Genomic DNA, 15,807 nt, shown 5'->3' on the forward strand with positions numbered 1-15,807 from the left:
TTTTAATAAATTTCATTTCATTTTTATAGAAATACCATTTTGATTTATAAATCTAAATTTAAATAATTTATTTATCAAATGTAATAAGCAAATTTGAAAAATAAGAAATAGTTTGATCACTTTATTATAATTTATAAGTACATTTTCTTTTACTGGGGTAAACTATTAAAAGTATTTCGTTTAATCGAAATTATTTTACTTTTAATCTTACAAAATCAGATGCACTACTTCATAATTCTTTTGACTTACTACAAAAAATTAGGGAATATTAAATTAAGCAGTTAATATTAATATTAGGAATTGGTATTAATTTAAGGAATTTGTTTTTTTCGATAACAGAATAATCGGATCATCATAGTTAATTATTCATACTGCCATTTATATTAAGCAAGTGTCCCACAACCCTTAAAGTACCCCTGTGATTTACCCTTTTTTTCGATTGATCACTAACACAGTTTGATACGCATAAAATATAGTATTGTTTATGTTTGGCGCAGTATAGCCGATTAATGCCCTTGAACTCTAAAATAGTGTTGTTTTATGCAGCCTTAAACGCTGTTCAATGATAAATCGGTCCAAGTTTATTTCTTTATTTTTTTAAGGAAAAAAAATATATATAAACTAACTTAGACCAAACATTAACAGCATACTTATTTGAAAATGCTATTTGGATTTAATAAATACTATTTTATTCAGATAAATAAGCTTAAAAAGTATATAAACATTTAATTTAAAATATCCTGTGTTATGGGGGGACCCTTTGAAACATAATTAACGTGAAAAGAATAAATGTTGTTTACTCCAAACATTATAACCTCTTGAAAATAAGGATATAATCAATACTTTAAATTTATCTTACATTATTTTTCTATAAAACTAAATTTTGCTTCGTTAAAAAAAAATAAATAATAATCTGTAGTGATTTTGATTTGATGGGTGGGATTGTAAAAAGAAAAAAAATGGTGAGAATAAGAAAAAAGTAGTTATTTCTAAGAAGAATAACAGTTATTTACTCGAAATATTATTAACTGTTGAAAATAAATATATGATCAATACTTTCAATTTATATTACGCAATAATGCACTCTTCTTCAGAAATTGAATTTTGACAATTGAAATAAAATTGTTTAGGAAATTGAATTTTGCTTTAAATAATAATAATAATACATTTTTAGTAGCTATCGCTTTATGGGTGGTAATATAGAAAAAAGTATATACAGAAAATTTTAGGAAACCAAACGATCGAAATATTCTCCTAATGGTACACTTGGCAGGTTGCCAGATATCACAACACGTGAAAAATCTTTTGTTTATTTTGATGTTCTAAATTCTTTTACTAGGTATAGGGCCAATTTTAACTAAGATAAGCAATAATAATAAACAAGTTATAAAATAATAAAAACCAATGATGTTCCTTTTTCCTGGGAAAAGGGTTAATTTTGTAATGGAATTTTTACTTGGCTCAGTTCCAAATGGATCGTTCTTATTATATTTGGTCTGATGTAGCTTAGTTTTGTATAACATGTTTTTTTAATTTCGGTAATTTATTTCTGAAATTTAAATACTATAAACAAATAGGTTGCATAACAGTTTATGATACGATTTTTTTTTTTGCAACTCCAACAAGATGTAAGTTCGAGATCGTTTTCGTTTAGATAAGGTGAAACAGATTTATAGAGGAGAAAAATAAAGCGTGATTTATGTACACACAAATAATTTATCGTTTTTGAGCTTATGTTTGATTGAACTATTGAGAACGAACACAGAAAATTATTGAAAATATCGAAAAGTCGATGTTAAAAAATAAATTAACAATAAAGGATCTTATTCAAAAAATCTAAAAACTTCTTTAGCTACGAATTGCAAAATGGCATAACTTGATAACACAACTAAATTATTGGTTAAAGTTGCTGAGTTCATGAATATTAAATTATTCCATGAAGATTTTTCTTGTTTTACTATAATTAAATATATGCGTTTTAGTTATTCCTCTAATGATTTTGCATTTCAATATTTTATTCTGATATGTTTGTTAAATTTATTTTTCAACATATACCTATAATAATACAAAATGGAATTTTAAAAAAAAATATCCTAAATTCTAATCATACATAATATAATAATTGGAAAGACCACTCACTGAATAATATTAACGTTCTAAAATTCAGTGAAAGTTGCAATTGGAGTGTAAATCGTAGTCGGTCTCTTAGATACTTGATAGTATATATAATTCCGGAGTCGAACATCTAAGTGCCCGACTTCGACTGTAAACCACCGACATCGCTGCTCAGTTTACGATGTTTTTCATTCAATACAACATGGTGGCAATATTTTATCTGTAATAGAATAAAAAAGTTCACAGCATATATGTTAATGGTACAGTTTCCATGATCGGTAAGACTTGTTTGCATAACATTCGTTGCAGCTTTTGAGTAATTCGACGAAAAAACTTGGCCTGTTAGGCATTTCTCACAGAGCTATGGAGTCGGAAGTTAAAATGTCCGACTCCAAGCTTTACTGTAAGCTTGAAAGTATTAAAATTATTATTAAGTAGTTGTTAATTTCAAATTCAATAATATTTTTAAAATTTATTTGAACAGTTATGTTATGATACAAAATATAATAATAAATAAAGTGTCTTTTATTTGTAGAGTACATAACAAAAAAAGAAATATATTTGTACAAAATATGGAAATTGTGCAAAATCATTATAAGAAAAGAGCGCATATCAATATCTTTCACACACACGAGCATGTATATGAACATCGTATGGAAAAAAAAAATTGTTCAGTGAATATTCATGAAATAGGAAATTATTACAAATTAATGCATCAAATTCATTCGCATTTAATGAATTCGAATTTGATGCTTTTTAAATTTATGTTAATAACTTAGCTAAATAAATTTCGTTTTGGAATTTATAAATTAAAAGATACCTTATTTTTAATTCATTTATCAATCTCTATTTTTTTCAATAGTTTTCTGTGTTCTTTTATTCAATAGTTCGGTTAAGTATTGGATGAAAAGGCCTGAATAGGCTTAAATTTTCTTCAATTCCGACTCCAGAACTTTGATTTTTCATTCGACATGCCGCCATTTCGTTAAAAATCGTTTGCAAAAATACATCGTTTACAAAAATCTTTTAAAAAAATCGTTTGCAAAAATCCTTTGCTTTGTTTTTGTTTGTATTAAATTTTTCACTGCAATGGAAAGTGTATCAATATGCTATCGAATTAATTAGATTTATTTAAAACTAGGAGCTGTCTTTTTAATTCAATAGTTATTTTATTGAAATATTCTCTCTCTCAGATGTATTTTCTGTAAACCTTTTCTGTTATCCGTCCAATAATGTTAATATTTAAAATATTCAATATCCGTTACGATGTAAAGAATTTAGTAACGTGAATGATAAATCAAGTTTCCCGCGTAACGCCATGTATTTCCGCGAAAGGGCGTTCCTAGATTATACGACGGAAATTCCATCGACTACTTGAATTTCGTCAATGGATAATTATTATCATTGTATGGGTGTCATCTATTCCGTGCAATTGCAAACAATAATTTTACGGCATTTTGTTTACTTTACTCTAAACAGACTAACTTTAATGCACTTTTTATTAAATTTCGGTTCTATGAAATGATAGTGATAGGCTTATTTATTTTATTATTTGCAAATACGTGTTTTTAGTAATAAATATCATTTGATGTAATCTCTGTTCTAAGTAAAAATTAGTTTTACATCGTTTCGTTTTATTTACCCAAAATTGGCTCAGTTTTATGCATATTTTATAAAATTTTATCCTTATGATATAATGGCGGTAGGCTTTTCATATTACTATTATTATTTACAAATGTGTTTTTTGTAATAATTATCTTAATATGGGTTTGATATAATCTAATCTAATAAATTAGTTTTGTGGTGTTTTATTCTATTTACCCTTAACTTTCACTAACTTCGCGAAGTTTTATGAATTTTTAGTTACGTGAAATAATATTAATTTGTTTCTCAGGTTATTATAATTTACAAATGTGTGTTTTAGGTGAATGAATGAATATTGTACTAATTTAGAATTTTAACGGCCATTAAAAAAATTTTTTTAAATGTTTTTTTAAAAGTAACATCAACTTGAGGCTTCTTTAACCCAATAAATGTTTTAATCGAAGTTACATTGCACTGTAAAAAAAAGGATGCTCAATTCTCACGAAACTTTCCCCGTTTTTGACGAAATCATTTCTTAGTATATGCTCCGGGCGAATAAAAAGTGCCGAAACAAAAGTGTTTGCCGAAATAACTATCGCCACTTTTTCGAGGCAATGGATTTTCTCAAAAGTAAAGAAATCTTTCATTATTTTAACATATTTTTCAAAATAATAATAAGTACGAGTGGCATTGTTGATCATTTGGTCGACTTATTACGTCATTCTAGTTTGATCGTGAAGTCTTCATTCTAGTCAATCACCCACAATGCACTTCGATAAGGTTCCAATAAACATTTTCGTCATATATTTGAGAGTTCGCGTTTCGCCATAAATCACGTGATTTCGTGACGAAATGATTCTCAAAATTAACGAAATGCAGCTCAAGGATTACAGAATCGTCAGAAGTGAGAGTTTTATTTCTGAGAGTGTGGTGCTGTATGAAATTAGTCAATGTTTCTTGACCAAAGCGATTGTATTAGGTCTTCAGATACCACCTGAAGTTTTAAAGGAGCAATTCTTCTGCTATGTGTATCAGTACTTCTATACTACAATCATAAAATTCATTTGAGCTAGTGGTCTTTCATGGAATTGCTCATTCATAGATCGTGGGCCAATTATGCCGTTATTTAATATGCTAATTTGCCACAGTGTCACCATTGACCGAAACAACTTCTAAAATATAGGTTTTATGTTAAATTCTGTTAAAAATGTAGGGTTTTGTTAAAAGTATAAAAACTATATACGTATCTTCTTAATTTATCGAATTAAAAAAAAGATGAAAAAAAAATTTAAATGTGGCACTACAGCTCTCCCATTTTCTTTTCTTTTATCACTTACCCTAGTTTTCTGGAAACTTCTTGCGTGAAAATAATTAATCCAATAAATAAATAAAATAAAATTAAAAGAATTCCTACTGTGGACTGATTGTAAGATTCGGTTCCCAGTAGATCACCGAAGTATAGTTCACTGGTAAGGGTCTGTAGGGGGGGGGACCTTCTTTGATCGGCCTGCGAAGAACCGAGGGTTCTCGTATCGGTTAAACTGTTCTACCATAAAGTGCTCAATTTCGCTCGCAGGTCATCGGGCTGCTCAGCTGAGGAGCCTCTTTATAGGATCAAAATTGTAATGGCATTTTTTCCGAGCATCTTCAGTCACGTTACCCAGACCGTTGCCAATAGCCCATTGAGTAGCTCAACTCAAATGTAAACAAAGTACTACTACTACAACTTATAAAGAAAAAAGAAAGAGCAAAGGTATTTGTAAAATTTAGAGACAGAGAGATATGTTGTACTAAAATGCCTTTTAAAAAGTGCTGATAACAGAAATTTCTTTGTATAATTTTACCAGAAAATATGTTGAGAAATTTTCGAGTAATGTCTGTATTTTCTTCAATTAACTAATATTAAAGATTAGATTAAAAGAAAAAATTAAAATTAATGGTGGAATTTCCCTTTTTTTAGCGTTATTAAGAGAAATTCCGATTTCATCTTAAATTTTCTTGCTTTAATTTAACATTCATTGATATTTTTGTGTAAACACAATTCTATTTAAACATTTAAAAATAGCAAATGTATGTTTATTTAAAGCAATACATATTCCCATTAGCAATTGGGTACTTGCAACTCGAGAAGAAGTGAAGTGGTTAAGCTTAACCATGTGATTCAAATCAGATTTAATCCGATGCCTGTCAGTGACATCACGCGTATGTTTCTAACCTGATTGGTTTCTGAATCGACAAATGCCACGATTTACGTACGATGACGTCACTAGCAGGTATTCAATTCTAGTTAGATTGGACGACGATCTTGTATTTTACATGTTTCAAGATATGAATAGAGTAAATATTAGTAATCAGTTAATTTGTAAAGTTTAAATTAAGGTGATTTATAGCGTGCTTTGCCTTTCCCCCCTTCCGTTTCCACCCCTCTGACGTATACTGAGACTGTTGCTTATAAAAGTCATTTCGAATTCTGTCTGAGCAATTGAGTGAAACCACCTGTTGGGTTGATATAATTTTCTTTTCCCCTCCCGCGAAAAACAAAACATGGTGTCACGGTAAACCTGCCCCAAGATCCTACCCCTAGTTTTACCACCTGGGGATAATTACAGCTTTAGTCCTCTCTCCATCGTTCATGTCGGAGTCTAGTGGCTGATAGGGGTTGTTAGGTTTGGTGAGCTATCGCTTACATTTTTCGCCTTGGTGATAACTATTTAACACCAAAGCACTGTCCCACCACATGGTAGCGTTTATCACAGNTATCTTCATCGAAGCCGATGCTTTACATCCGGCGTTCAGTACTATTTCATATTGTTTTACAACACATGGTTTTAGTCCTCTGGTGGGAAAGACTTTAAAACAAAACTTACAACAGTTACTTTTCTCAACAACTGAAATTTAGAATAGTGTGATTAAGAAAAATATGTGAACTGTTTGCAATTAATATTGAAATGCACAGGTTCAGACTTTTCTACAGTGAAAAGTTTTCGGAACTTCAGTGTTCAAAAAAGTATACAAAAGCTAGACGTTAAGAACGCATCCAATGAGCGAGCAAAAGCAGTTCCGGGGGTTGGCGAGCGCCAGCGAGCAGGGGGCGAAGCCTCCTAGTAATATTTAAAATTAAAAGTATATTGTTATAACAAATTTGATGAGTTTGCTACTGTAATCTAATATTTTTACTAACCAAACGAACGGGTGTATATTTTAAATCCAATTTTTGCATTCATCACTTTGTGCATGAAGTTGAAAGTTAAGTTGTAAATCATTTATAAAATATCTTTAACCGTAACTCATAATAATATATTAATGTAATTTGCTGCAAAAAATAATAATTGCAAAACGGTTATTAAGATCAGACAGCGATTTAACTACCTTTATTTTAAAATGTAACGTAGGATTACATTATTCTAAAAATAATAAAAGCAATCCTCCTAAACTCTTAATTTTAAAATCAAACGAAATCGAAAACGTAATAATAACAGTACAGGTAATTTTAACCTTTAAATTAGGGCAACAAAAATATTTGTAGGGAAACAATATCTTTATGGCTTATTTCAATTTTATGCTGATGACAACCATACCCATATGAAAATTAATATCGGAAATCTGGATCCTGTCATGTGATTTTCCAGCCAATAAAAATGCACCGGCAACAATGGGAAACTGCAACACCGTCATTAGATTTTTATGCATAGTTAGATACATAAAATGTATGTTACCTATGTGTTAGACTATGTAATTGGGTATAATATGAAAAAAGCACAACTACTTCCACTTACTAGGAATAACATTTACCTTTTAGTTTAATTAATAAACTGAGTTTTAAATATGCTTACTAAATTCATAAACTTCGGTAAAACAACAATATAAATTATTTCCAAAGGAACTAGACTAATACAATTCCAACCTGGCGAGTAGCGACTTATAACAAGACACTTCGTTTGATGCTTTTACTTGTTGCTAGAAATCAGGTTCGCAGAAAATGCTATTTACTAGTTAAATTTAGTAGGAATAACCAACACCTCCTAGAAAAGAGTAGGCCTCTGCACGGGTTACCATAAATATCCTTTAGTAGTCCAAACGTAATGACATATGTCGTATTTTCAACCACTGCGCAGCTTAGTACCCCGAACGTAATGACATCTTTCTTATTTTTCATCTACTGCGCAGTTAACTTCGTCACATCGGACTACTAAATTGATCCGTGCTGAGGCCTTCATACTTCTAGGAGGTATTGGAATAACACGATCTGTGACGTAGGCTATAGTATACCCAATTGGAAATACATATAAATTTTTCTTTTTTTTATTTTATGAAGAAAAAAAATCAATAGGAACTGATTTTTTTGTAAATTGAAAAATTCCTCCCCTCAACGACAGATGATTCTAATCTCTTCACTACCCTCAACCCTGACAAAACACATCTGAGGGAATAAAAAAAATGCTGGGGAACATTGAAGAAAGTTCCAGATATTTCCGAAGTTCTCTTCAAAATATTTACTCCAATTTAAACTCAAAAAGTATTAGGTTTGCGTTTTTTATATTTTTCGTTTGATACTTATAATAGAAAAAGGAAAGATTTAATCTATATATAGTTCAGGATAAATAGATGTACTTGGAACGTTCGATTGGAAAAATATTTCTAGAATGTATAAATTTTTATTCCACGCTGTTTTCTAAACATTCGAAATTCCGGAATTTAAAAAACGTAGTTTAATAGAATTTTTTTAAAAAAAATAAAAGTATACAATAAAGATTAAAAAGTAAAAAGACGAATAAATCCAGCGAATAATTCTTTTTAGATAATGAATAATTCTTTTATTTATTATTATTATTAATAGTTTTTTGTTTCTTTCTGGTTAAAGCAAATCAATTTTTTATCGCTAAAGAGTTTACAATTAGATTTTTTACGTTATTTGAGAATAAGTTTTACGAAATTTTATTAAAAAGAATTTCAAAATTATTCAGTTTTGCAATATTGACGGGAATTATTAAAAAAAAAAAGGAGTTTAAATTATAATTTTTATTTTTTTATTTCTTTTACATTTTGAATTATTTAATTAAAGCGTATTAAAAAAAATACGAAACTGGAACATTTTATGGTAATGATTGAAAGTAATTTAAGGATGAAAATTCATTTTTTTTCTTCAAAATATAAAAATATGTACTTTTAACTGAATGCTTATTTGTTTTCTACATTTCATATAATTTATTTAGACCCATCTTTGAACTTAATTTGCAGTCCCTCTTCCCCTTTGTCACAAAGTGTCACACTTTCCCTTAGTAGCCCCTACCCCCTTGTCATGCGTCACACTATTTTACACAATCTTATGCCTGCAGTTAAGAAACCAAGTCCAACGTTATGGATCATATTTCAATTTTAAACTTTAACTGTGAGTTTTAATGACATTTGTGTGTACTTACTTAACAATGATTATTTTAGTACTTTTTTGAAGAGAGATGAAAAAACAAAATACTGCGTTTAAGTTAAGGAAACGAAAACAATTTGATCAAAAAATAACAGAAAAACAAAACAAAAAACTTGAAGAACAGGCTTCGAATATGGTATTATAATCAGTACTCATTAAACTAACTGCTTGTACCAACATTAGAATTGATGTGTAATTGTAATGTATGTGTAGTGTAATTACTGTAATAGTATCGAAACGGCTGTCTGTTTTTTTATTTTTATTTTTAATATTATTTTATGTGTGTGCTTCAAGCGTTTTCTACGTTGAAATTTAGTCTAGCACAAAGATAATTCTAATTTCTTTGCCATAAAATAATTAAAAAAATATTAACTGTATCAGAAGCGCTCGTGATGCTCTACGGCAGGAAAAAAGATTTTCTCAGTAAAATTCTTATTTAAGTTAAGATATTACGGTTTCAAGATATTGAGTTTAATTTTTCTTTTTGATTTTCTAACATTTTTCACTTTTGCCTTATCAACTTTATGACCATGAGCTTTGAAAAGAGTTTTTACATTTTTTTAATATTTTTATTTGTAGCGTTTCATGACGATTTTTTTCTTATATAGTGTATAATTTTTTATGTAGACTACAGACACACAGTGTTCAGTAAAAACAACTTGATCAGCCTGATTACTACTAGCCTACTAGTGATTCGACAGATTTCGAAAAGGATTTTAATTTTTGTCTCTTAAATATTAATGTGCAATCCCATATGGACATATTTTCATACTTTTTATTCCGTTTTGTACAATGATTCTAAAAAGTAAGGGCTGCCATTACGGTACACCCAGTATATTGATTTTTATAGACTTTCATATGTGTATGCAAATGATTTTTTTAAAGTCTCAATTTGTTTTATTTTAATAGATTAGTGTAGCGTATTTACCACTACAAAAATACAATTCCGATTCCCCAAGACATGTTAACTCGATTTCATGGTGGGGTACCTTTACATAGACTACTCTCCCCACATTGGTGACCCGGACGTGATGCGAACATGCATGCTTTGACAGAAACTTCCACTTCGATTTGAACACGCGTACTTCGATAGGCATATTATCCACCTCTTGTTGTTGCTATTTAGGTCTCGATCACACACAACGTCGGCCTGCATACACTGGACTGCTAATGGCAACACAGGAGCAACCCACGTCCGTGAACTTAATACAGCTCTCACGATCAGCAAAAGTACGGTGATCTTAATACAGCTCTCCTGGCTTATCACAAAACAGCAATTAATCTACTAGTGGTATCCGATTTTCGAATTCTATCACAGATATAATTCTGGTGGAGTTCTGTAGTGTATCTACCACTAAAAATACAATTCCAATTCCCTAGCATATAAGACATGTTAACTCGATTCTATGTTGGGCACCTTTTCATAGATGAAGGTTGACACTGTTGATATCTACCCTCCCCACAATTAGTATAAAATTACAAAGCAAAAATGTTGTTAATTGTTATAAATTCTTTTATTTTAATGAAAATAATCTTTTACAACTAATAAGTATATAATCACGAAATTTCGTTGAGCTAAATTGGGAAAAGATTTTTTTTTTTTTCTATCTTTCTTCGAAAATTTGTTATTTAATCTATTGTCGTTACGTTCAATTTCCGTTGTTTAATGAATTTTGAAAGGTTTCTTGTTTCTCCCGTTTTAAATTAAATGCAAATTACTGGAAGACGCAATTTGAAACAATTGTTGAAAGGCAACCTTTCTAAGGTTTCATCGGTTTCAACTGTCTCATATAAAATCATACTTATATGCCTTGAAATTTCAATGCAATGCCATGTATTTCGAAATATAATTTCTAGCGAATGTTTGAAAATATAAGCTATAATTTCGATGGGCATAAGTCACTTACATACATCAATTAAAGTGAGGAGAAAAAACAAGTTTTTTAAGAAAACGATTATATAATAAATGGTTATTTTGGGAATCGATGTTTTTATATGCATCATTTGTTGTGTTCTATTTCATCAGCATTTTGATTACATCTTCAGATTGATTGGATGTCTTTTTTTTTTTTTGTGTGTCCATGAATGAATACTTATTTTATTATTATTTCTAACACACATGCATTTAATGTTTCAATCTTGCTAACAATACATTATTCCCCGTTTTGTTTTATTTTATGACGGTTGCAGTTAAGGGCAAAAAAAAAAAAAAAAAAAAACTTATGTAAGAAAGCGGCAAATTATCAAGCGTTGAATTATTTTCAATCACTTGCTGACAACTAGCAGACCAGATGTGACATTTCCTTTTTTGTAATGCTATTCAAGGTGACAAGTTTTTTAAACATTCATTCAATCTTATGTGTTTTTTAAGATTCGAAGCTGTTTAACGCAGCTGCGTCGAATTGAAAACTTTTTTTTGGGGGTAAGTCATTACATTTATATTTTTTTTCCCTAGTATTTACTCGTAGTGCCTTCGTTAATTTTTAATTTATGCCATTTTTCTATAGTTATCTATAATAAGCTTTTATAGCCAAATTATTCAACAAAAAAAAGCACCTTTTATGCACTTTTCAAGCACTCAAAATATATTTTTAAGCACTTTAAAAAAATATTATTAGGCAGGGTTGGAAAGTTTTTGACAATTGACGGTTTTTTCGTTTTTTAACCGTCACGTCAAAAAAAAAAAACTTATTGCATTGTTTTTGACAATTGTCAAAAATCATGAATCAAAAATCATTTTGAATCCTGTAAAACGAATGGCGTTTTCATACGCTACGGACGAAATGGATTGGGGTTGAATTAATTAAGAAAAAGTTGAAAAGAACAATGTGAACTGTGTCTTATTTTTGCATGATTCGTAATGAAAATCAACATGGTAAAGAAAAAATCTCATTTTGAAAAAGGGAAAATTAAGCACTTTTTAAGAACACCCAATGAAAAAAGCACCTTTAAGGGCTTTTGAAAAACGAAAATAAGCACTTATTAAATACTCTACGCAACCTGTTTTATGCAAATTCATTTGCTTTTTAAATTGCCAAAATAAATAATAAAATAAAACAAAGAATTGCAGGATATTTCGAAATTTTTGCTCTCAATAGAAATGTTACAAGATCTGAGGGGATCTATAATTATCGACTATGTCAACCTTCATCTATCAAAAGGTACCTTGTGATAGAATCAAGTTAACATATCTTATATACTAGTGAATTGGTATTTAATATCTATAGTGGTAGTTACGCCACATTACTCCCCTTCCAGAATTTTATCTGTGATAGAATTCGATGAACAAATACCACTAGTTGATTCATGCTGTTTATTTATTTATATCATTACATTTTGATTACATTACATTTTTTCATGACTCTCATTACATTTTTTCCTCATTTTTTTTTGTTGGTTTATAGCATTTCGCTTATTATTTCTCTTTTTTTCCCTTCATTTTTGTTTATTGACCGGGAACCTTTCAGTAACGTGAACCGGGTTCGAATCCCAGTCGATACGAATTCCGCATCCAGCTTGTTCCGACCACAGTGCTGACGTGAAATATCCTCAGTGGTAGACGGATCATGGTTTAGAGTCCCCATGCCGTCAGGCTAACCGTGAGTGGTTCTCGTGGTCTTCTCCATGTAACGCTAATGCGGGTTAGTTCCATCAAAAAGTTCTCCACGAAGGCAAATTTCTCCCAATGCTTAATCGAGGAGTCTTCTGGATTAGGTTTAAAATTACAAAGTTACGAAGTTGAACATTAGTAGTCGTATACCTACAATTGGGTCGATTGTTTAACGATGGTATTAAAATTAAATATGAAAAGTGACGTCAAGCGTGGGTCAGCCAATCAGGTTCGACACACACTCATGACGTCGCTTGCAGGCATCCAAATTCAATCTGATCCGAAAATGGATTCAGCATTATAATAAACCTAAGCATTAAAGCTGTAACGTTAACTCGCCATGCTCAACCACATGATTAGACACGACCATGTGATTACTAATTAGTACCCAACTAGTTAGTAAACAATTTTAGTACCGAATTTAGAATTTTAATGCCGAATGATAATCGCAAATTGACTTCGGTAAAAGATAAAACTAATTTAATTGGGATTAAATGGAGGAAAAATCAGAAATAAATATTACTAAATTATAAAGGATTACTATTCCTGTTGGTCCTAAATATTTTGCTTATCTTCACTGTGTTCGAAAACCTTGGTTTTCAATTGGTAGGAGACCATTTAAACCCCTCTCGGACCACCATGAAATAATATTTAGTGGTCCGTTAGACCCTAAATATGCCCCTGTTAATCAACTATAGAACGACGTCAGAGCTCCATGTCAATAAAAAAAATAAATAAATAAAAAAAGAAAGAAAGAATTAACCATGGAACGAGGGCAGAGCTCTATGTCAATAATCAAAAGAAACAAATAAAGCATTTAATAAAGTAAAATAGATCGCGTAAGCGAAAAATAAACGAATTCGTGCATTTCAGAATCAGTGAAAAATGGCTAGAATCTGATGCAGAAAATAACGAAATTGATTACACATTATCCAAAATTATAGTCTTAAAAAAGTTAAATTTTTAATTAACATCCATCAGCAAATATGTTTGACTTTTTCTTTAATTTTTAATTATTTTTTATGTAAAAAAAACAATCTAGTGTTTTATTCAATAGTTAACTCGATTGGCTATAATTTATCAAGTTTCATTCAAAAGAAGGCAATAGTTCTGTGATTATAAAGCATGAAAATGATTTTAAGTGATGTACAGATATATATTTAATGTTAAATTTCAAGTGTACCAGTGATATTGCCTTTTTTACCAGTAGATATTAGCGCTTTCCGGACCTTCAGACAAGGAATTATTTGCCTAATATGATATCAACTGCAATCGTTGATAAAGAAAATTAAAAAAAAGAGAAAGTTACCGGATTTCTGTATTGATTACATGAGTCATTCAAGATGGAAAGGGGTAAGAAAGGTGTGGTTCTATTGATTGGCCCTGAACTTGACACAGAAATTTCAGGGTTAACCTTTCCACCCCCACTTTCCACGTGGGAGAGTCTTTTTGGCGCCAAAGTCATTGGCTGTGTTTATTTGCCTTCGTGACCTACATATTTAACTTAAAAAAAAGTTTTTAAAGCGTGCGTCGATAATTAAGCACGCTTAATTATCGAATTTGCATAATATTTGAACTCTTTTGCTTTATTTCTTTTTTATAAATTAGTCTTTTTTTTTGTGATTTTATTATTTAATCTACTGTTAACAATTGTGCTTACCTTAAAATATGTAATAATAATTAAATCGTTAAGAGAGACTTTTAAACAGCTTGAGTTTATAACTGTGCTTAATTAATTTGGTACCCTGATAATTTGGTACCAATTAAATAATTAATAAAATAATAAATGTGCTTAAATATTTCAGTATCTCCTTTGATGCTGATGTAACACCGGTGTCCTTTTTACATATTTTTTTCTGTACTAATTACAGGCAAAAGTATATTTTAATAGTTTTTAATTATGAAAAATAGTCTAATAGAAAGTAAAGATAATATCTGTTAGATCATCGAACTGTATATGTACTAAAATATGAAATTCAAAAAAAGTAGTTGGATTTTTTTTCCATTCATATTTAAACATGTATAAATGATTGATTTTGTAAATGAAGGAAATTTCAGTGATGAATAACTGTTTCTTTTAGATCTGAATAACTTCAAATAAGTTCAAATTTTAAAAATTACTGTTTGGAGGGGAACCGTGTTTGGAAGATTTTAACTTTCACCCCCCCCCAAATATAAATATATAAATAAAAAAAGACCGGTGTTTTATGTTGTACTGTAATGCCTGGTTTGCCCGAAAGAGGGAGCTAGGGAAAACTTCACCCATGATCCTCTCGGATTTTTCTGTAGAACGTTTTGTTTACAAGTAGATGTGTATATGTAGTACAAAAATGTTGTTTGATATTTGTTAGTGTTGTGTTTGTATTTTTTTATATTAATTAAAATGTTATAAAAATAACATAGAGAGCTAGCCTGGTTTATTATAGTGGCGGCCCACCTATGGGGCCCGAAGTCTTCATTTTTATGGCTTCGGTCAAGAACCGAAAATAGTGATGTAGTGCAAATTTGCATCGCTTTCGTTTTCGTCATGATTCGTTTTCAAAATAGTTTTCGTCGAAATACCAAAGATAGGTAAACGTATACCTAAATCTGTTGCTCTTATGAAGTTCTACAATGTGAATACGTTCAATAAGTTAGGTATTTCCGAATTAGAAATCCGAAGCGGGGATTTCGAAAATAATGATGCAGAATCAAACCTGCAGAAATTAATGCAGAATCAAACCTACAATTATTAAAATATGCAAGTAATGTTAAATATTTAAATTTTGGGCCGGCCGGCCAAACCAAAGCAAAGTAAAAAAAAAAAAAAAAGGAAGATAGGTTCTTTTTTTTTCAGGAGAAAAGAAAGAAGATATATCTATTAAATAAAAATTTGCGGTTTGTTCTTTTGAATGATGACGTAATGTTTTTGATGCTTTGTTTTGAATATTTAAAAGAACACTAATTTTTAAAGGAAATTTATTTTGTAGATTATTGCTATTGATTTTATTTATATTGTTGGTATTGATATTATTGGTATTATTTTGTAGATGATTGGTATTTATATTGTTGGTATTGATATTATTGGTATTAT

The 15,807-nt window shown here is 29.9% G+C and overlaps 1 protein-coding gene across 4 annotated transcripts in view; it reads left to right on the top strand.

Annotated features, from left to right (window-relative positions):
* The window catches only part of LOC107453731 (5'-AMP-activated protein kinase subunit gamma-1), a 334,655-nt gene that overhangs the window by 99,762 nt on the left and 219,086 nt on the right, over positions 1 to 15,807 (top strand). The gene's annotated exons all lie outside the window — the stretch shown is intronic.

The sequence above is a fragment of the Parasteatoda tepidariorum genome, chromosome 7, assembly GCF_043381705.1.
Source record: "Parasteatoda tepidariorum isolate YZ-2023 chromosome 7, CAS_Ptep_4.0, whole genome shotgun sequence".
NCBI lineage: Eukaryota > Metazoa > Arthropoda > Arachnida > Araneae > Theridiidae > Parasteatoda > Parasteatoda tepidariorum.